Genomic DNA, 23,120 nt, shown 5'->3' with positions numbered 1-23,120 from the left:
GTAGGCCTGATTTCTACCTTCTTGTTAACATGGTGTTCTCCCCGTGTGCATGTTCCCTTTTCTGTTGGGGTCCAGCCCCAACAGGTCCAGGGGTTCCCAAAGGTGTGGACAGAGTTGGCGAAGAAGGAAGGACACAGAGGCAGCGTTCAGTTGATCAGCAGCCTAGTCAGGTTCTCCAGCCAGGTTCTGTCTTTATTCTCTTGTTACATCTGTATTTATACCAGTTGATTTTAATCCTATCCATTCTATTCCAAAGGTTAGGGCGTTTGTTATCTCCATTCCAAGGTCACTACTCTATTGCTCTGTTAAGCTACAAGGAAGTAACTGAAGGAGATTATACTAAGTAAAGATTATATAGCTTAATCGTGATTGTTCATCATTAAAGTGATTAACTACCAGTGTGGCACTTAGTTAAGGGGTTTTACTGATTCCCTTCCTTAGTCCTGTTAATCCCTAACTCCAGGGAAAAATCCCCACCTGGGGAAACAACCTTTCTTGGAGAGGTGACCTTGGTTAAAACACATAGCGCTAAGAAGGGGAGCAAATATATTAAGAACAGCATGCCATATACACCAGGTCCCTTGAAACATATGCTGTGCAGATGTTTCTTCCCTGCAGCCACTGTGTCAAGCAGCAAGGATGGACTGGCTTCTGGCACTTTTCATAAGAACATCAGCCAAATTTTATTAGAGCCCACACTAATGACCTTATTTTGACTTGATTACCTCTGCTAAGACCCTATTTCTAAATAAGGTCACTTCCTGAGGTAGCGAGGATTAGGACTTCAACACATGAAATTTGGCGGAGGCACAATTCAACCTAAAATGATAACTCAGACAGAGAAATATAAGACTTTACCCAGGAGGAGATAGACTATACATGAAGAAAAAAATTGCAGATCTCAGCAATTTGTATGGGCAGGAATCTGAGGAACAAGTATATGTTTGGATTCCAAAGGTGTTACACCGGTGATGATAAATATGAGATTTGATTAGGTCAAAGTTATCAGTTGGGTACGCTCCCCTGGGGATCAGAATTTAATGTGTTGACTCAAACACCTCAAAGAAGCATAAATGTTCTCCTAAGTTGGCTAATGGAATATTGAGCCCAAATCATTGCCCACCAATTTGAGCTGGCTGAACTTTCCTGACGTGGTGCAGAGGAAGGAGTCTAAAGTCTCAGAGAAACAACAATCAAGCATGAGGGCATGAATCGGCCCACACACCTCCCTGGGAGAGCCTGTAGAACAAGCTCTACACCAACACATTACAGAATGCATTTGTAAGGCAGACAGTGTTATGCCCAGATTTCAAGATCCCCCAGAGGACACCACCAGGGAGTGCCGAATCCAATGCAAAAGCATAGAGTCTTTATTCAAGCTGAGCTTGGTCCCTCTGCCTCCACCGGTGCAGCAGTAAGATGCGAGAGAGCCCCGAGTCCCAAGAGAACAAAGAATTTATAGGGCTTGGGGTTGGGGGGGGGGGGTGAGGGCTCACTCGGACCACTGATTTGGCCGATTCCGGTTAGTTGAGTGAGGGCCGGAGGCTAGTGACATAAGGGCAGGGTGCAGCTAGGGTCTGGTTACACAAAGACGGGGTGGGGGGGGCGGGCTAGCATACTTTTGGCCTTGGGCTAGTTTCCCTTGCTTTCCCATTGGCTGAGATGAGGGCAGGCTGAGTAACTGATACATTCTGTGGCTTTCCTGGGAGAGGAGTTAGGGACACAGCTATCAGTTCCGTTCTGTCCTTTCACTAACAGTTCCGTTCTGTCCTTTCAACACCAGCATCCTTTTAACACTCTGGTGACAGTGAAGGATGTTGCTAAGAAATTGAGTTCTCTCATCTCAAAATGGAATAAAGGGGTCCAGAAGTGGAAGAGGCATGGCAATCCTTAGACCTCAGTGACAAGGTGAATACAATTACCAAAATAGCCCAGAGGGATGAGGTAGAATGTGTAACCTGTAGAAATATGTAACAATGTAGAATTTGTAACAAGGCCTTAGAAATTAAATACAAGGGAAACCTACCAAGCTGTTTCTTGACATATTGAGACAAGGATTCCAGGTCTGGTGGGCAGAAACCTAACATAAGTCACTGAAGTGGGAATTCATAGCCTCTTATGCAGTGTCTAGAAGTAAACTAGTTCACAGACGTGGAGCTGTAAAGGACCCTGCCACAGGATGCCCACAGGTATGTTTTCCCAGAGACAAGTCAGGCACTTACCAGTCTGACTGTAACTTGGGAAAAGCTAAATATCTTTTAGCGTTATTTAATACTAAAGGCCCGGTGCACGGAATTCGTGCACGGGTGCAGTCCCTAGGCCTGGCTGGTGATTGAAGTGCGAGCGCCTGGCCTGAAAGGGCAGGTCCCTGCTGACCTCTGGGCCCTGGGCAGCACCTGGGCACCTGGGCCGCCACGCACCCCCCCTCTGACTGAGTCACAGTGTCTGAGTCCCCACACAGAGATGCGATGAACGCAGCTGGATGACGCGGGCCTGGGCGCAGCATGGGCCTCTGGGCTACCCAGCAGCGTTGCACGAAAGCCTGGAGGGCAGCACGGTCTCTCCTGGCCAGCCTCACAGACCAGCTCCTGTGCAAATCCACAGGGAGCCCAACCAGATCCTGTGGTCCCAGTGGCTGCAGTCCGGCTCACAAGGAAGGGGCCGTGTGGATGTGGGGTGGGCTCCTTGTGGGCACCCAGCACCTGAGTGCAGGGGCTTCCCCAGTGCGCAAACCCTGGTGTTCTGGGGGAGGGTAGTAGGGGGAGTGCGAGTGAGCTCAGCAGACACCCCGAATTCCCACAGCACCTCTGTCCCCGTCACTCCCTCTCCCAGGTAGCCAGCGAGAGGTCACAGCCCCCCACCTGGGTGCTGCGGGAGGTTGGTCATCACCACCCATCCCCAGTTCTTTGTCCCAGCCCAGTGCCTGGCCCTGATTGAGCGATCAGGACATCCCCCAAGGCTCCTGGACTGCGAGAGGGTGCAGGCCAGGCTGAGGATCCCCACCCCCTTTCCCGAGTGCATGAATTTCGTGCACCAGGCCTCTAGTATTATATAAACCACTGTGTCACCCAGCTGGTGTGGCTCAGTGGTTGAGCATTGACCTATGAACTAGGCAGTCATGGTTCAATTCCCAGTCAGGGTACATGCCCACATTGTGGGCTCCTTCTTCAGTCAGGGGAGTGTAGGAGGCAACCAATCAATAATTTTTTGTCATCATTGATGTATCTCTCTCTCTCTCCGTCTCTGAAATCAATAAAAATATATCAAAAAGTAAAACACTGGGTCCATGTAGGTTTAAGAGTCACAATTAAATTGCCCACATGAGTCAGAACTTTTTAGTAAATGCATGTACTACTTTGCTGCCTTCTCTTCATCTTACAAGGCTTTACATGGAGTTTTCTATGCCTAGAGTAGAAAAAAATGCTAACCTGACACTGAGTGAAAAATGAAGGCCATTGCTGGATAGCCCCACTTGGGGTGATTCTGAGAATGATTGAGGGATACCCTCCCAAGGGCAGAAATCTGGAAGATATATTTGATTGTGCACTTCATATAAAAAAAGAGGTAACTTGAGATATGTATCTAAACTGATTCATGGATTGTGACTAATGGTTCACTAGTTATGCAGAGACTTGATAAGAAGAGAATTAGAAGATTGAGAACAGAGGCTAGGGGGAGAGCCAGTAGGATGGACTTCTCAGAATGGGTATAGAGTGTCATGTAAGTGCCACCAGAGGGCATCTACTCTGAGGAAAAGAGCTCAGGTAGACAGATGGCCGAAGTGGGTTATAAGACTCTAGTGCCATTGGCATAAGGGTGACTGTATTTTGCATATGAGAAAACATGACTTTTGATTGTCCAGAAGGCATAGTGTTATGGACTGAATAGTGTTCCACTAAAATCATATGTTGAAGCCCTAACCCTCATAACTTCAGAATATAACTGTTTTGGAAATAGGGTCTTTAAAGAGGTAATTAAGTTAAAATGAAGATGTTGGGATGGGCCCTCACTCAATGTGATTGGTGTTCTTATAAGAAGAGGCGATCCTAGCGATATGACACAGAGAAGAGGCCTTGTGAGGACACAGTGAGAATATAGCCATATGCAAGCAAAGGAGGGAGGCCTCAGAACTAAACTTGCCAACAATCTTGATCTTGGACTTCTAGCCTTAAAACAGTGAGAAATAAATGTCTGTGTATGAGACACCCAGTCTGTGGTATTTTGTCGGCAACTCTAGCAAACTAATATGCATGGGTGTAACAACATCATCTTCCCTTCACCATGCTGAGACTGTGACTACCACCACTACAAGCCAGCGATGAGCCCAAATGTGGTCCCATTCCCTGGGAAATCAGCCAACACTGTGACAGATTGGTGACACTGAATCCCTTCCATCACGAAGTGACTGAGGCAGGATGGCAAGAAGCTAGGGAAATTCCTTGACAAGTAGACTAAGGGAAACTGAGACAAAATAATTAAACAAGGTCAAATGATTGGAGCAATTTATAGTCAGCTAAGGAATCACAAGGTTTTATCTTCCCTAACCAAGGATACGTAGGAACAAATGGTTTACAGGGTCCAGACCATCCCAGGACAGAACAGCCTCAGTGAGGTTCTTGATGACATTCTTTTATGACAGTCTTTAAAAATGAAACTAACCAGGAAATAGCCCCGACTCCCCTATATGCACATTTTAATCAATCAACATATTGAAGGACACACCTGAAAAACAAATGAGTATTCTGATAACACCCTCCCCTGGGATCTCCCCTGGGATTCCAGCCGGCCAAGGAAAGATAAAAAGCCTCAACACAAAGGACCCACGGCACACTCTCACTAGAACATGTGGCAAAGTTCAGTGTTGGTAAGAGCTACGATTCATGTGAGTCTGTTTTGACAGTCCAACTATGTATACTCTAGGAGGCTCATCTGTTTTCCAGCTATGATGAGTGAATCTGGAAGTTTAAGGGTTAAAGTGGGAGTGTCTCTCTCACTACTATACCTAAAGACTCAAGGAAGGATATTTTGCTTCCTGTATGTAATTCTCGGGGTTCGTGGATTTAGAGGTCCTAGCTCCCAGAAGAGGAATGTGTTTCCCAGGAAACAGAGTCCAGATGGAAGCTGGGACTTCCCTCCCATGACTTTGAGTTTCTCATGCCACTGAACCATCAGGTAGAGAAGTTGGTCACTCTGTTGGCCAGACTGGTCAGTCCTGATCACCAGGAGGAAACTGGAAGTGGAAGCAAGGAAGACCATGTCCAGAACCCAGGACTCAGGCGATGCCTTTCAGTACTGCCACACCCAAGGATAGTAACGGTTAAGGGGAAACTGTGGAAACTGGATAAAGATAGACTTCCTAAAGGATGGGTCACCCACCAGGTAAAAGACTGTCTAAAAAGAGGTGCTGGCAGACCTAAGGAGGTTATAAAGTGGGTGGTGGAAGAAAGAAGATATGATTATCAACTTAGCTTTAGAACACAGCGGTGGAGAGATTAGTCAATACATTTTATGTTAATGACTTGTCTCCCTTCTTTGTCCCCTTCTCCCCGCCCCCCCACCCTCACCCCAACAACTTATGGAACTTGCCCATGCCTTTCCCAACCCCTGACCCCCAAGTGTAGTTTCCTTTCCTCTCTCTCCTAAGCTCCAAGGGCCCCCCTTTTTTTTTTGCCTCTGTAACTTATTTCCTGAGCCCATTTCTTCTATGACTCACTTCTTTTACCTCTGTAACTTATATATATATATATATATATATATGCGTTGATTTCAGAGAGGAAGGGAGAGGGAGAGATAGAAACATCAATGATGAGAGAGAATCATTGATGGGCTGCCTCCTGCACGCTCCACGCTGGGGATCCGAGCCCACAACACAGGCATGTGCCCTGACTGGGAATCAAACCGTGACCATCTGGTTCATAAGTTGATGCTCAGCCACTGAGCCACGCTGGCCGAGCAATACACTTTCTCTTTTTAAAATAAAAAGAGAGTATTTTTGGTTTCAGGTTGGGAGTGTGACGGAACTGAAATCATCCCATGACAATGTGGTTAATGGGACTTTGTGTGTCTCGGGTGTCTCAGAACAAATTTCTCATTTGTCCAAGGATGCGTTAAAAAGAGGTGTAAAAAGTGTGGAAAATGGGACGTTGGAACCCGAGGGTGCTGAAAAGCTGGGTCGTGGACCCCCGCCGGGCCTCAGCACCACAGAGGTGCCGGGCGTTGCCGAGGGCGCGGGCCCTGGCTCCAGCCCAAGGCCAGGCTAGGGCCTCGCAGTTCACCTTCCTGGTGATGCGTCCCTGCGGCAGGCTCCTGCCCTGCGGGGCAGTGCCGGGGTGGGTGAACCTACCAAGTATCCTTGTGAAGTGGCGGGGATGGAGAGGAGGAAGCGGGGGGGACGAAGCCGACCTGCTGGACACTGGGGACCCTCTGGCAGGAGGCGAGAGCACGGCTAGTTTGGAGGACCTGGAGTCATGTAAGTGCCACCAGAGGCACTTACTTAATGACTTTTGATTGTCCAGAAGGCATTGTGTTATGGACTGAATAGTGTTCCACTAAAATCACATGTTGAAGCCCTAACCCTCATAACTTCAGAATATAACTGTATTTGGAAATAGGGTGTTTAAAGAGGTAATTAAGTTAAAATGAAGATGTTGGGATGGGCCCTCATCCCACTCCGGGGGGGGGGGGGGGCCCCCGAGGGCGGCAGCAGGGGAGCCCAGAGGCGGGCCAGCGGCGGGAGCAGCATGTGCAAGACCTGCACTTACGAGGGCTGCAGCGAAACCACGAGCCAGGTGGCCAAGCAACGCAAGCCGTGGATGTGCAAGAAACACCGCAACAAGATGGACAAGGACAAGGACAAAAAGAAGAAAAGTGACCAGGCCCTGAATTCCGGTGGAGCCGCCCCAGCTGGCAGTGTGGGGAACGTCAAACTGGAGGGAAGTGCAGATAGCATTCTCTCAATTGTTAAACAAAGAACAGGAGCTTTGGGGGATCATCCTGCAAGACCTACACTTTTAGAGCAAGTGTTAAATGAAAAAAGATTGTCATTATTAGGAAGCCCAGAAGTGGTGCAGTTTTTACAGAAACAACAACAGCTATTAAATCAGCAAGTTTTGGAGCAAAGACAACAACAGTTTTCAGGAACATCAGTGTGAGGGAATTTATTAAGAAGCTCTACATGTTTTTTTATCTTATTAAAGTAGACAAAAATATTTTTATACTAAGATAAGTGGGGTAAGATATGCCAGAACATAAGCAGTTATTTTCCTGTAAATATATGTGTGCATTTGGGGATAAATAGGAATTGCAACTGATCCTTTCAGACCATCATAAATTTGAAGAAATCAGCTTATCTTTTCAAAATAACATTTAATTAAATGTGTTTTTAACAAAATGTTCTTCTGTCATTGTTACTGAAGATTTTGAAGCAGTTACTTTCTGTGAAAGTGATGAAGTTTTAATTGACATTAATCTTGGATCTAACTCAGTGGTTCTCATCAAGGGGCAGATGGAAATGTTATGGGTATGTTTCACAGTGACTGTGAAACCTGCTGGCTTTTAGTGAATGAGCCAGGAATGCTACAGGTTCTGCAGTATTTGGAATGGCCCTCTTAAGAAACACTGATATAGCTACCTGTGATGAAAAAATGTGTTGGGGCACTTTTTGCAGTTAAGACTAGAGCTGTCAAAGAGGTGAGTATACTTTATATCTGTAGGGAAAGTTAAATTGTTAAATATCTGTGAAATTAGGGTATATATATATATCTGTTTTTAGTAATGTGCTAGTGAAACCTGAGAGGGATTAACAGTACACTGGAATGAATGCACCTCCACAAGTTCGCTTCTCTTTTTCATGTTACCTGTTAGTATTGATCTCTTTTAAAGCAGACACTATAGTGTGTTGAATTTGTGAACAGTATAGATGTAGTTCATCCTACCAGTGCCAGGAAAAAATTATTTTTTTAATACTCATGTATTTTTCAAAAAGAGATCCTGAAAATAAGAATAACATTCCAGCATTTTGTCAATGTTTTTAAAAATTGAGCTATATTTAAGACTGTGTTATTCCTAAATAATGTTCAAAGAATGACGCTAATATATATAGTTACTTTTTCCTTATATTTTTTTCCTAGGAAAACTTTTAAAAGGTAAAACTATCAATAAGAGTAACAAATTACAGTATGTCCAGTGTTAGGATAATAAATGTAGGTGGCTCAAGTTTAACTGCAAAAATGTGTTAGTTTCTTGGTTTTTAAGCTCTGAAATAGATAAGTTAAACTGAGTCATAACTGTACCAAGAAGTTCTTAAGGAGAGACAGAATCTTTTTGTTCATTTTTACATGCTTTAGACTTGCGTATCTGTGCAAAAACACTTTTACCAAAATTATTCATTAAAGTTCACTTGTTGACATTTGGGGGGAAAAAAAAGTGTGGGAAATGTGCTGTGTAGTTTTTGTTTGCCCCATGGGTCAATACCCTGTCCCTTTCCACCGTGTTCTGTGTATATGGGATTGGGTCATTATGGTCTACGTCAGTCGGTTTGCCCTTGGTTTCTGTATTAGTTTTGTAATGCTGCTATAACAAATTATCACAAATTTAATGGCTTAAAACAATACACACTTGTTAGAAGTCTGAAACGAGTTTCACTAGGCTAAGATCAATGTGTTGGCTTGGCTGTATCTGTTTATTTGGCTTTTCTAGCTCCCCCATCCTTTCCTGGTTTGCCTTCAGCCTGCCCACATCATTACAAATATTTCCTTTAAAAAAATTGCTTTTATTTTACTTTGATTTTTTAAATGTTTTTATTGATTTCAGAGAGAGGAAGGAAAAGGGAGAGAGAGATAAACATCAACGATGAAAGAGAATCATTGATCGGCTACTTCCTGCATACCTCACACTGGGGATCGGGCTCAGTGTGCCATCTGCATGCCTTGGCTTATGGCCCTGGCCTCTGTCTTCAAATTCAGCAGCAGAGCATCTTCAGTCTCCTCCTTTCCCCCTCTCTTTCTCTCTCCCTTTCTCTGACACGCCTGCCTCTCTTTCACTCTCAAGGACCTTTATGATTACAGTGGGTCCACCTGGGCATTCCCCATCTCAAGATTCTTCATCACACCTGTAAGGTCTCTTGCTTTGTAAAGTAACATATTCACAAGTTTTAGGGATTAGAACATGGGCATCTTGGAGGGTCCTTACTGTGCCTAACGTCATTTCCAATTGGATTTGGCCAACTGGGGGGCACTGCTAGAGAGTTCAAAGCACGAGGAGAGGAAGTCTAAAGTATTTCTTTCTCTGGCTCCCTACCTGCTGGTCACTATGTCTCTTTCTGGAGGCCATGATTCCTATCTGCCAGCCCTCTCTTCCAGCTCCAGCTAGATTCTTTGGGTTCTAATAACTATTTCCTCCCCTTGCCCTCTAAGGCCCAAGGGCTATGGCTTCTCCAGGCTCTTGCTAACCCTGAGAAGCTCCCCCATCCTTTCCTGGTTTGCCTTCAGCCTGCCCACATCATTACAAATATTTCCTTTAAAAAAAAATAAATTGCTTTTATTTTACTTTGATTTTTTAAATGTTTTTATTGATTTCAGAGAGAGGAAGGAAGAGGGAGTGCGAGATAAATAATAACGATGAAAGAGAATCATTGATCAGCTACCTCCTGCATACCTCACACTGGGGATCGGGCTCAAAACTCAGGCATGTGCCCTGCCTGGGAATCTAACCCTGACCTCCTGGTTCATAGGTTGATGCTCAACCACTGAGCAACACTGGCCAGGCTAAATCCTAATTTCAATTCCCTTGCCTCTCAAGAGTTCAAATGTAGACGATTATGTCACAATGAGATACCGCATCATACCCACTAGGATAACCTTATCATATCATAGAGAACAAAACAGAAAATAAGGATGGGGAGAACTTGAAACCCTTGTGCATTGCTGGTGGGAATGTAACATGATGCAGTGCTATGGAAACAGTTTGGAGGCTCCTCAAAAAGCTAAACATAGAATTCTCACATGATCCAGCAATTCTACTCCTAGGAATACACCCAAGAGGATTGAAAGCAAGGACTCAAATAGAAACTTGTACACCAATGTTCATAGAAGCACTATCCATGTTAGATAGAAACAACCCAAGTATCTATCAATAGATGAATGGTTAAATAAAATGTTGTATATACCCAATGGAATATTATTTCACCTCTAAAAGGAATGAAATTCTGACACATGCTATAACATGGATAAAACTTAATACCATTTAAATAAATGGTTTTATTTAAATACAATAAATAATTTAAATAAATCAGACATAGAAGATAAATATCTGATTTCACTTATATGAGGCATGTAGAATAGAGAAATTTATAGAGACAGAAAGTATAATAGAGATTATCAGGAGAAAAATGAGGGGTGTATCAGAGGCTATTGTTTAATAGGTGAAGAGTTTCAATTTGGAATGATGAGAAAGTTCTACAAAGGGACAGTGGTGATAGTTGTGATAGGGGGAAAGGGCATGTAATATGAGTAGAGCCACAGTTGTTTAATAATTATTCACCTCACTAACTATAGATAAGAGGCTTTCTTACAGACCCTGGGAAACTGGAGGAGGAAACAAGGCTGTAAAAAGATAAGATGCCTAGATGGGTCCATTACTCAGAAAAGAAATGCATTTTGTGAAGAGACCAAGGACAGGACAGGCTTTGATTTGGTTGCTGTGCCCCATCCTGACCTTCTCCGGGAGTTTGCCTCAGGAATGCTGACTATTCTCTGGTCCCAGGAACAGGCTGAGCTGTTTGTAACATCATACAAGATTAACTACCTTGTTTCAGAACTTGGAGCTCCTAAAGGCTGGACTTCCCTCCCCTTTCCTTGCTACACACACTTGCAGCTTGCAGCTGCTGCACTTATCTTCTCCCTCACGCATATACATATAATCAGCCAACTGGCGAGGGGAGTGAGAGCAGAATTTCCAGCTTGACCAACTGCTCTCCCCATACTGCTGGCATTATTGGAATAAACACTCATACGTTGGACTCAATTGTGTCCAGTATCAGTTGTACAACACTGTGAATGTAGTAAGTGCCACTGAATTTTATGCTTAAAAATAATTACCATGGTAAATTTTATGTCATATATATATATATATATATATATATAGAGAGAGAGAGAGAGAGAGAGAGAGAGAGAGAGAGAGAGAGAACCGCGTCCAGCACAGCCAGGGGTGAACCTGAGGAGGGGCAGTGAAGGACTTGTTCCACTTCTTGGGAACTTATGCACAGGTGACCCAAGGCGCCTCATTTGGATATACCAATACAGACGTCAAAGGGTACTGACTATTAATTAATACGGCCAAGCTTAACCAAAAACTAAGAAGAGAGAAGACACAGGGAACAAACAATGCAAGAAATCACACAGGTTTATTTACCAGAGAGCTGATGGGTTTCAGTCCTTGGCAGGCCACCCGGAGACACTCGCTGACAGAGACACACGGAGGTCGTCAAATACGCCCTGGCAGGAGCTCGGTCTCTGACTCGAAGAGAGGCCTCTTAACAGTCTGGGCTCAAAGGCAGAGCAGGAATGGCAGTTTCCAAGGGGGAAGGAGAACACCTTGTCTGTAGAGGTCAGGCAGGCGTCTGAACCGCAGCAGATTTGCTCTCCTTAAATCCTTGAAGCTGGGCGTCTTCAGTGTCTCCTATTGGGGGCCATACACGGGTGCCGCCCTGTTATCTAGGGATACCCTCAGGCAGGAAAGTTGTGTACATGTTCAAAGCTTATCAGTCACACACATACATCTTATTTTGGAGTTGTTTACAAGTTTTGGTCTAAGAATAAAATGGGGTCTAGTTATGCTAATACAAAATGGAGTCTACTTATGCTAACTAAACTTATTACTTATAACAGGCTTCTTCAGTGTCTCATATCAGTGTGCTCCGGTGGCCTTCTGGGCTTATCAGGATACACACGCAGGGGGGTTACAAGGTACTTATCAGGAGTTAACATGCAGGGAGTTGTTGATCAGGAGTTACAAGTTATTTGTCAGGAGTTAACATGCAGGGTGTTACAAGTTACTTATCAGGGTCTCTCTCACACACACACACACACAAATTAAGTTCCTCTTCTAAGTAAAGTTTAAAATTCACTCTAATAAAAAATGAAATTTGATTATGCTATCTTATACTAACTAAACTTATTACTATAACAGGATTAAAGAAAACAGACAAGAGAATACAGTTGGGATGAGGATGAGGAAACAGTGACCCAGCCTGTAAGCTGAAGCTTTGTTTTATAGTCCGATCACACAAAGCAAAACGAGGGCAAGATGTTTACAATGTTCTTGTGAATTTCAAATCTACTTTTTTCCTGTTGTTGCCATTCTCTGAACTCTATCAAACCTTGTTTTGGCAGCACTTGCTGCATCCCCCCTTCCATCCAGCCCACATCCCTTAGCTACCTAGGACTACAGGGTCAGACTATAAGGTCAAGCTTACAGCCATAGCCTTTTGGCTATAATTGTGCTGGGAGGGCTTTGCTCTCTAAGCTGGGACGTGTATTTGGCTTTGCCACACGTCAGTCTGAGTCTTGATCTTGTGTGAACGCTGTAGCCACTCTCCATATAGATATATTACCACAATAAAAAATGTAGATGATTAACATTTTAGGTCTATTATTTTTATTTATTTTTAGAACAAGAGGAAGGGAGAAGAAAGAGGGGGGAGAGAGATGTGAGGAGTGGGAAACACTGATTGGCTGCCTCCTGCACACCCCTGGTATTGGGAGTCGAGCCCACAACCCCGGATGTGCCCAAAACCAGCAACAACCAACCAACTGAGCCACACCAGCACAGGGCTAGCTCTATTATTTTAACTTATATATAAGTGTAAGTTTTTCTTTCATTTTATGGTAGTGTAGTTAGTAGATAATTAAAATCAAAAGCTAATTTAAAATATTTCTTGCTATCATTAAATTCAAGAGGGGAACACCAAAAAAAAAAACAAAAAAACTTACAAACTTTTAAAAATGAGTAATAAACCCCAGCCGGTGTGGCTATGTGGTTGAGTGTTGACTCATGAACCAAGAGGTTGGGGTTCAATTTCCAGTCAGGGCACATGCCCAGATTGTGGGCTTGATCCCCAGTGGGGGGCTTGCAGGAGTCAGCCAATCAATGTTCTCTCTCATCATTGATATTTCTCTCTCTCCCTCTCCCTTTCTCTCTCTCTCTCTCTGAAATCAATAAAAATATTTCTAAATGAGTAATAAAATATACTCCATAATATGTATTCAGCTTTTCTTATTTTTAAATTTTTATACCCATGTACATAAATATGCAATAAAAAACTTAAATATATGTGGAATTGGTTGTGGAAAATGCCATCTACCATGAGGAAAGAGAAAAGTTATGTGAAAGAAGAAACAACAAAAAGTAACTATTGTATAAGATTGGAAATCATCTTAATTAATTTAGAACATTCACTGAGCTTTAACAGGGACCATTAAGAAAAAAAAATGTGAGAGAAAACCAAGATGGCGGCATAGGTAAACACCGGAGATTGCTGCCTCGAACAACCACATGAAAAATACAACTAAAAGACAGAACGGACATCATCAGGAACCACAGGAAGGCTGGCTGAGTGGAAATTCTACAACTAGAAGGAAAGAGAAAAGCATACTGAGACTCAGAGGAGGTGCGGTGTGGAAGTAAAATACAAAGGTGTGGAGGTGCATGCGGAGAGGGCTGGTGGCTGAGGCCACAATTGTCTTTTTCAATCGGGAGTGAGTCTCAGCCTCTGAGCTCTGGTTCCGGGTGAGTCTCTGGGGACCCAGACTCATATGGGAGAAATGGGACTGTCTGGCAACGCTTGGAACTCGAGGGCAGCTTTCTCTCGGAGGCACACGCAGCGATTGCCGGGGCCTCTGAGGACAGGACTGAGAGCAGCCATACTTCTCGATCCACCCTCCCAGTTGATCCCCTGGGGCTCCGCCCCACCCAAGCAGTGCACGGAGGCTTTTGCATATGAAAGGCCCAGCCCTTTGTAATCTGAAAATTACTTAACAAACTACAGCTGCCCAAGGCCCCAGGGCAACTTGCATTGCTTTACAGCTGGCTTCTGCAGGGTAGCCTCAGGCAGAGGCTAGATTAGCACCTCCTTAGATCCAAGAGCCAGTGTATCCAGTGGTCAGAGGGGGACCATCCAATTATAACTCCGCAGATCCATAAGGGACACACTCAGGGGGAAGACTCAGTGAGCACCAAAGCCCCACTGAAGCAAGTCTTACCCCATAAGGGTGTCTTCAGCACAGAAGTTCTCCCACTTTAGACACAGCTGATTCTCACAGCCAATTGGCCTGGAGGTCAAATCCTCCCAGTGTTACCTACAACAATCAAGGATTAACTACAACAAGACTGTACACAAAGCCCACAAAGGGGCACACCAAGAGTGTCTACCTCAGGTAATTGGGGAGGCTGAGCCACCGGGCCCTATAGGACACTTAGCACAGAAAGCCACTCTATCAACACAGTGAAGCATAAAAAATGCCGAGACAAAGAAACAGGACACAAATGACAGAAATGGAGGAAAGCAAACTACTGAATATAGAGTTCAAAACCACACTTTTAAGGTTTTTCAAGAACTTTCTAGAAACTGCCAATAAATGTAGTGAGATCCTCAAGAAATCTAGTGAGACCCTCGAGAATATGAAAAAGAACCAACTAGAAATTAAACATACACTGACTGAAATAAAGAATATTATACAGACTCCCAACAGCAGACCAGAGGAGTGCAAGAATCAAGTCAAAGATTTGAAATGCGAAGAAGCAAAAAACACCCAACCAGAAAAGCAAAATGAAAAAAGAATCCGAAAATACAAAGATAGTGTAAGGAGCCTCTGGGACAGCTTCAAGCCTACCAACATCAGAATTATAGGGGTTCCAGAAGAAGAGAGAGAGCAAGATATTGAAAACCTATTTGAAGAAATAATGACAGAAAACTTCCCCTACCTGCTGAAAGAAATAGACTTACAAGTCCAGGAAGCACAGAGAACCCCAAACAAAAGGAATCCAAAGAGGACCACACCAAGACACATCATAATTAAAATGCCAAGAGCAAAAGACAAAGAGAGAATCTTAAAAGCAGCAAAAGAAAGTCAGTTACTTACAAGGGAGTACCCATACAACTGTCAGCTGACTTCTCAACAGAAACTTTGCAGGCCAGAAGGGAATGGCAAGAAATATTCAAAGTGATGAATACCAAGAACCTACAACCAAGATTAGTTTATCTAGCAAGGCTATCATTCAGAATTGAAGGTCAGATAAAGAGCTTCACAGATAAGGAAAAGCTAAAGGAGTTCATCACCACCAAACCAGTATTATATGAAATGCTGAAAGGTATCCTTTAAGAAGAGGAAGAAGAAGAAAAAGGTAAAGATACAAATTATGAACAACAAATACACATCTATCAACAAGTGAATCACCGAAACCGGTTTGGCTCAGTGGATAGAGCGTCGGCCTGCGGACTGAAGGATCCCAGGTTCAATTCCGGTTAAGGGCATGTACCTGAGTTGCGGGCATATCCCCAGTGGGGGATGTGCAGGAGGCAGCTGATTGATGTTTCTCTCTCATCGATGTTTCTAACTCTCTATCTCTCTCCCTTCCTCTCTGTAAAAAATCAATAAAATATATTTAAAAAAACAAACAAACAAACAAAAAAACAAGTGAATCTAAAAATCAAGTGAATAAATAATCTGATGAACAGAACGAACTGGTGATTATAATAGAATCAGGGACATAGAAAGGGAATGGACTGACTATTCTTGGGAGAAAAGGGGTGTGGGGGATGCAGGAAGAGACTGGACAAAAGTCGTGCACCTATGGATGAGGACAGTGGGTGGGGAGTGAGGGCAGAGGGTGGGATGGGAATTGGGAGGAGGGGAGTTTGGGGGGAAAAAGGAGGGACAAATGTAATAATCTGAACAATAAAGATTTAATTTAAAAACAAAAACGAAATGTGGTTAGAGGGTGTCTGTTGGTATCAGAAAAACATGTAACACCAAAACATTTGATATTAAAAGATAGGTAGCAGCAGTTTTATAATTTTTATAATATTGCTTCAGTGATGACTTGAAATAGTCCAAAAGGAAGATAATTTCAAATGTCTGAGTGTTTTCAACAAGTGTTAAATGTTTTATGTTAAGTGATAATAGAGTATTAAGTGAATGCATGACCCAGTGGCAATAAACGGCATTTCGGCTGTTGACTACAGAAAGGGAAAATTCTTTGTTCAACAAACCTCATGTGAGTGTTCACAAAGCATAGGCTCTGGGGCTGACAAACACTCTTTGTGCTACCACTTGCAGATGGGTGCCTTAGGAAAAGTTATTTAATTATTTGGTCCCTCAATTTCCTTCTCTGCAAAATGAGGGTTAATAATGGTCTTGTTGAGACGATTAAATAAAATCCTATATAATAAAAGCGTAGTATGCTAAGTGTCCGACCAATCAGCCAGCCATTCAGTCTGTGAGACCCCCAAAGAGGGGCCCTCACTCTGTCCCACAGATCGACGGCGACCCCAATCAACAGCAGGAGACGTCTCTTGATGCAAACAGCAAGAGGCTTTATTCCAGCGCGCTGGGGCTCAACTCGTAACTCACGCAGGAGCAGAGGAGTTGGGCCCCGAGCAAAGAGTCTTTCAGATATTTATAGCCAAAAATCACACATCAGGGAGGGGTTGCATGCAGGAGGGTAAGAGGGGAACAAAGAAATTCCAAAGGGGTCTGGTTTGTGTCTTTTTTTTTTTATTAATATATTTTTTATTGATTAAGATATTACATATGTGTCCTTGTCCCCACGTTACCCTCTACCTCCCCACCCCCACCCCGCTCATGCCCTCACCACCCCGTTGTCCATGTCCATTGATTAGGCCTATATGCTTGCATATAAGTCCTTTGGTTGATCTTTCCCCCTTACCCCCACCCTCCCCTACCTTCCCTCCAAGTCCCGACAGTCCAATCAATGCCTCTCCGTCTCTGGATCAGTCCTTGTTCATCAGCTTATGTTGTTCATTATATTCCACAAATGAGTGAGATCATGTGGTATTTATCCGCTCTCCAGTTCCATCCATGCTGTGGCAAATGGTAAAAGTTCCTTTTTCTTCTTCCTCTTCTTAAAGGATACCTTTCAGCATTTCATATAATGCTGGTTTGGTGGTGATGAACTCTTTAGCTTTTTCTTATCCATGAAGCTCTTTATCTGACCTTCTATTCTGAATGATAGCTTTGCTGGATAAAGTAATCTTGGTTGCAGGTTCTTGCTATTCATCACTTTGAATATTTCTTGCCAGTCTCTTCTGGCCTGCATGGTTTCTGTTGAGAAATCAGCTGACAGTCGTATGGGTACTCCCTTGTAGGTAACTGACTGTCTTTCTCTTGCTGCTTTTAAGATTCTCTCTTTATCTTTTGCTCTTGGCATTTTAATTATGATGTGTCTTGGTGTGGTCCTCTTTGGATTCCTTTTGTTTGGGGTTCTCTGCACTTCCTGGACTTGTAAGTCCATTTCTTTCACCAGGTAGGGGAAGTTTTCTGTCATTATTTCTTCAAAAAGGTTTTCAATATCTTGCCCTCTCTCTCCTTCTGGTACCCCTATAATTCTGATGTTGGTACGCTTGAAGTTGTCCCAGAGGTTCCTTACACTATCTTCATATTTTTGGAATCTCTTTTCTTTTTTCTTTTTCGGTTGGGTATTTTTTTTCTTTGTATTTCAAATCTTTGACTTGATTCTTGGGATCCTCTTGTCTGCTGCTGGATCTCTGTAAATTATTCTTTATTTCAGTCAGTGTATGCTTAATTTCTAGTTGGTCCTTTTTCATGTCCTCCATGGTCTCACTATACTTATTGAGGGATTCATTAAATTTATCGGCGGTTTCCATAAAATTCTTGAAAAACCTTATAAACGTGGCCTTGAACTCTATATCCAATCCTTTGCTTTCCTCCATTTCTGCCATTTGTGACCTGTTTCTTTGTCTCCGCATTTTGGCAGCTTCCCTGTGTTGATAGAGTGGCCCTGCGCGCCAGGTGTCCTGTAGGGCCCAGTAGCTCAGCCTCCCCAGTTACCTGGGGTGGACACTCTTGGTGCACTCTTGGTGCCTTGGTTGTTGTAGAATCACTGGGAGGAATTGACCTCCAGGCCAATTGGCTGTGAGAATCAGCTGTGTCTAAAGTGGGAGAACTTCTGTGCTGAAGACACCCTTCTGGGGCAAGACTTGCTTCAGTGGGGCTTTGGTGCTCACTGAGTCTGCTCCCTGAGTGTGTCCCTTATGGATCTGAGGAGTTGCAGTCTGGGTGGTCCCCCTCTGACCACTGGGTACAGTGGCTCCTGGATCTAAGGAGGTGCTAATTCAGCCTCTGCCTGAGGCCACACAGCAGGAGCCACGAAGAGGCTCAGCTGTGAAGCAATGCAAGCCACTGCGGGGCCTTGGGCCTTCTCTTGGAAGTTCCGGGTCTGCTTGGCTCGGCTGCAGTTAGGTACATTCACATGCAAAAGCCTCTGCCGCAGCCTGGGTGGGGTGGGGTCTCAGGGAATCAAAGGGCGGATCAAGGAGCTATGGCTGATTCTCTGCCCGGAGTCGCGGGTCTCAGTGACCCGCTAATTGCTGCAAGCACCTCTGAGGGAAAGCCGCCTTCAAGTTCGCCCGCTGCCGGACAGACCAGCTTCTCCCCGTATGAGTCCTGGGTCCCCAGAGACTTCCCGGAACCGGAGTTCAGAGCAGTCGGGAGCTCGTGATTCAAAAAGACAGCCACGTCCTCAGGTGCCACCCCCTTTCCTCGCACGCGCGAGCCGCCGTACCTCTGCACTTCACCTCCGCAGCGCCTTTGGCTCTCAGCGTGCTTTTCTTTCCTTCTAGTTGTAGAATTTACACTCAGCCAGCCTTTCTGTTGTTCTGGATGATGTTTGCTCTGTCCTTTGCGGTAATTTTCAATTGTTGTGTGAGGCGACAATTTCCTGGTGTTTACCTATGCCGCCATCTTAGTTTCCCCCTGGTTTGTGTCTTGATAGGGCGTGAGATTTACTCATCATTCCTGCCTGGTGTTTTCACAACCTGTTTATCTCAACGGCTGATTGAAGCCCGGTTTACTCAGCCTGCTCTTTGTGTTGGGGCTATTTCCTGGAACAGCCTTAGGGAGGGCGTCATTCCCTCTGTTCCTATCTCTAGTGGGGGAAGCCTGGGGAGTTGAGATAAAACAGGCAGCTAGGCCTGGCAGCTGGGCCTGTGTAGTCTGTAACATTCTTTTATTCTTTCAAGTCGACCACTTAACCAGTCGCTATGATGCGCACTGACCACCAGGGGGCAGACACTCCAACCGGTACGTTAGCTTGCTGCTGGGGTCCTGCTGATGGGGATTGGGCAAGAGGGCTGGACATGCCCTAGAGCCCTCCCACAGTCCCTCCCCAGCCAGCCTGGCCCCATTGGCCCCAATCAGGACTGGATAAGACGGCTCCCATCCCCAATCACCATCCAGGCCTAGGGACCCTACCTGTGCATGAATTCGTGCACTGGGCCTCTAGTAATATATATAAGATTCTTAGTATTGTGCCTGGCACACAGTGGGCCATTGATAAATGCTAGTGTTAGGAGCAATGCACTATATAGGGAGCTAAATATTACCTATATGCATGAGTTTCAGTTTGAGCCTATGCTCCACTCCCTCTAGATTCAGGCAAATGCTGCATGTCAGTTGGGGTAGTGCTGGGTGTAAGAGGAAAATAGGAACTTCTTCTAACAGGAAGAAAGGGTTAAGGACAGGTTTTGTTCAAGGAACAGGGGCTAGAATACGAAAAAAGGGTAACAATGCCTCGTACTCAGAATGCTCTACTGGCCATGGTCTCTGACTTTAATTCGGTTAAATGGAAAGGAAACTTAAAGCCCTAGCCAGTGTCGTTCAGTGGTTGTGTTACAGAATTTACCAGGCGACCGAAAAATACACAGGCGTACTTGGAGGTCCAGGATAAACCCATTTATTTTCAGATGTTTCACATGTACTAGTAGAGTGAATCAGGGGGTCAGTTCTCCAAATCCTGAGTAAGCCAATATGGAGGAAGCTTTCTCTTTATACCCTTCCATTTCTTTGTTTTCTATCTGTTTCCTAACTGCCAGGCTTTTGTGGTGGGCTTCCACAGACCCTCCTGGGCCAGTTTAATGGGGAAGTTAGATTGTATCTAAAGGCCTGCTCTGGGTGGTGTCAGTGGCATCCCCTGGAGCTTTGTAAAATGCAAGTAATTAGGAAAACAGGTCTTCCTAGACCAGATTGTGGAGAAAGGGTCAGTGACTTAATTATAGGCTATCAAGAATGTACATTAAGTTACTGGCACAGATTCATATTGCTAGCCTCTCCTTCCCCCCCCCCCCCCCCCGCCCAAATGTCTTATTTTCTCCATAAGTTGGAGTGACCGCCATGGACCTAAGGGTTGTGGGTTTGATTCCCAGTCCAGGGCATGTACTTGGGTTGCAGGTTCAATTCCCAGCCCCGAGGAAAGGCAACCAATTGATGTGTCTCCCTCACATTGATGTTTCTCTTTTTTAAAAATATATTTTTATTGATTTCAGAGAGGAAGGAAGAGGGAGAGAGATAGAAACATCAATGATGAGAGTTTTTGATGGGCTTCCTCCTGCATGCCCCTATGGGGATCAAACCCATATATGGGTATCAAATCTGACCAAGAATGGAACTATCACCTCCTGTTTCATAGGTGGACACTCAACCACTGAGCCACACCAGCCAAGCACATCAATGTTTCTCTTCTCTCTCTCTCCCTCCCCCTCCCTTCCACTTTCTCTAAAAATCAATGAAAAGAATATCCGCAGGTGAGGATTAACAAAAAAAACAAATAACAGCAACCAAAAAAGGTAACTTAAAATTTATTTGTGACATAAAAGTGCACCATTAACTAACCTGTGAGACTACGCAGAAATTATGATAAACATTAAGAAATCTTAAACCAAGTGGTAATGAAAATACCAAATATCAAAACTTTTAGAATGCATCTAAAGCAGCATGTAGAAAAAAAATTTTTTTAGTTTTAAACATTTATATTAGGAAATAAGAAAAGCAGGAAATTTGTAAGTTTATGAAGTTAAAAAAAAGAATAACTGAAAAAAGTAGAGGAAAGGAAATGAGATAAAAGCAGAAAATAAACTAGAAAGCAAAGACATAATTAAGAGTATGTACAAGCCGAAACCGGTTTGGCTCAGTGGATAGAGCGTCAGCCTGCGGACTGAAGGGTCCCAGGTTCGATTCTGGTCAGGGCATGTACCGGGTTGCGGGCACAACCCCAGTGGGAGATGTGCAGGAGGCGGTTGATCGATGTTTCTCTCTCATCGATGTTTCTAACTATCTCTCTCCCTTCCTCTCTGTGAAAAATCAATAAAGTATATTTAAAAAAAAAAAAAGAGTATGTACAAAACTAAAAGATGTTTATTTGAGAAGACTGATAAACTTCTGGTGAGAATGATGAAAAAAAGAAAAAGAGGAAAGCCACAAATAATAGTAGAATTAAAAATGAGGGGAATATAATAGCAGATTTGGCAAATATTTAAAAGATAATTAAATAGTAATTATACAAATAACTTCATGCTAATGAATTTAAAATTTAAATCAAACTGCCAAATTTTTAGGAAAAAAATATAACCTACCAAAACTTACTCGAGAAATAATGAAAAGCCTAAATAGTTCTATCACAGTGAAGTGCTTCAGTCATACATTAAAAATATTTCCCGCCAGAACCGGTTTGGCTCAGTGGATAGAGCGTCGGCCTGTGGACTGAAGGGTCCCAGGTTCGATTCCGGTCAGGGGCATGTACCTTGGTTGCAGGCACATACCCCATGGGGGGCATGCAGGAGGCAGCTGATCGATGTGTCTCTCTCTTCGATGTTTCTGGCTCTCTATCCCTCTCCCTTCCTCTCTGTAAAAAATCAATAAAATATATTTAAAAAAAAAAAATATTTCCCAGCCCTGACCGGTTTGGCTCAGTGGATAGAGCATTGGCCTGCGGACTGAAAGGTCCCAGGTTCGATTCCGGTCAAGGGCATGTACCTTGGTTGCAGTCACATCCCCAGTTTGGGGTGTACAGGAAGCAGCTGATCGATGTTTCTAACTCTCTATCCCTCTCCCTTCCTCTCTGTAAAAAATCAATAAAATATATTTAAAAAAAAAAAATTCCCATGGAAAAAAATACTAGACCCTTAAGATTTTGCATGTAAGTTGTATTAACCATTAAGGAAGAGATCACTGCAACCATACAAACTCTTTCAAATAATAGAAAAATAGTAAAAGCTCCCTGTGGAGAAGTTGTCAACTATATTTTTAAAATCCATCTCCCAGGGAAGAAGACTACAGCAGACTCGTAGCAGCCAGACAGACTGTTTCTCCCTCTATTGTCATTAGCTATGGTTATATGGGTAGGTTCTCCCCAAGTGAGCAGACATTAAAAGTGCAGTGTCGCCCTAGCTGGTTTGGCTCAGTGGATAGAACATTGGCCTGAGAGTGAAGGGCACATGCCCGATTCTGATCAAGGAAGGGTACATGCCCCAGTTGTGGGCTCAATCCCCAGTAGGGGTTGTGCAGGAGGCAGCCGACCAATGATTCTCTCTCATCATTGATGTTTCTATTCTCTCTCCCTCTCCCTTTCTCTCTGAAATATACATATATATATATATATATAATTTTTTATTTATTTATTTTTTAAGTGCAGTGTCCTTCCCTTAATAGACCACGTGTGCCCAATTTACTGTTTTTTCTGCTGGCTGGAAACTGGATGTAGCCGCAACCTTGTTTCCAACATGCAAATGGGGCCCTACCTAGTTTGGTTCAGTGGATAGAGCATCAGCCTGTGACTGAAGGGTCTCAGGTTCGATTCCGTCAAGGGCATGTACCTTGGTTGCGGGCACATCCCCAGTGGGGAGTGTGCAGGAGGCAGCTGATCGATGTTTCTCTCTCATCGATGTTTCTGACCCTCTATCCCTCTCCCTTCCTCTCTATAAAAAATCAATAAAATATATTTTTAAAAAAACATGCAAATGGGGAGGAGACTAGAAGTCCAGAACACACTGCATCTTGGTACACTTGGTTGCAAACCATCATATCTCTATC

General features: G+C 43.9%; 1 pseudogene; it reads left to right on the top strand.

Moving 5' to 3' along the window:
• Window positions 1-6,135: 6,135 nt before the first annotated feature.
• On the top strand, window positions 6,136-7,187 carry LOC118650697 (annotated as a pseudogene).
• The last annotated feature ends 15,933 nt before the right edge of the window (window positions 7,188-23,120 follow it).

The sequence above is a fragment of the Myotis myotis genome, unplaced genomic scaffold (genome assembly GCF_014108235.1).
Source record: "Myotis myotis isolate mMyoMyo1 unplaced genomic scaffold, mMyoMyo1.p scaffold_m19_p_3, whole genome shotgun sequence".
In the NCBI taxonomy this organism is placed as follows: Eukaryota; Metazoa; Chordata; class Mammalia; order Chiroptera; family Vespertilionidae; genus Myotis; species Myotis myotis.
Note: the sequence above shows the minus strand (reverse complement) of the source record. Positions and strands in the feature narration are given on the sequence as shown.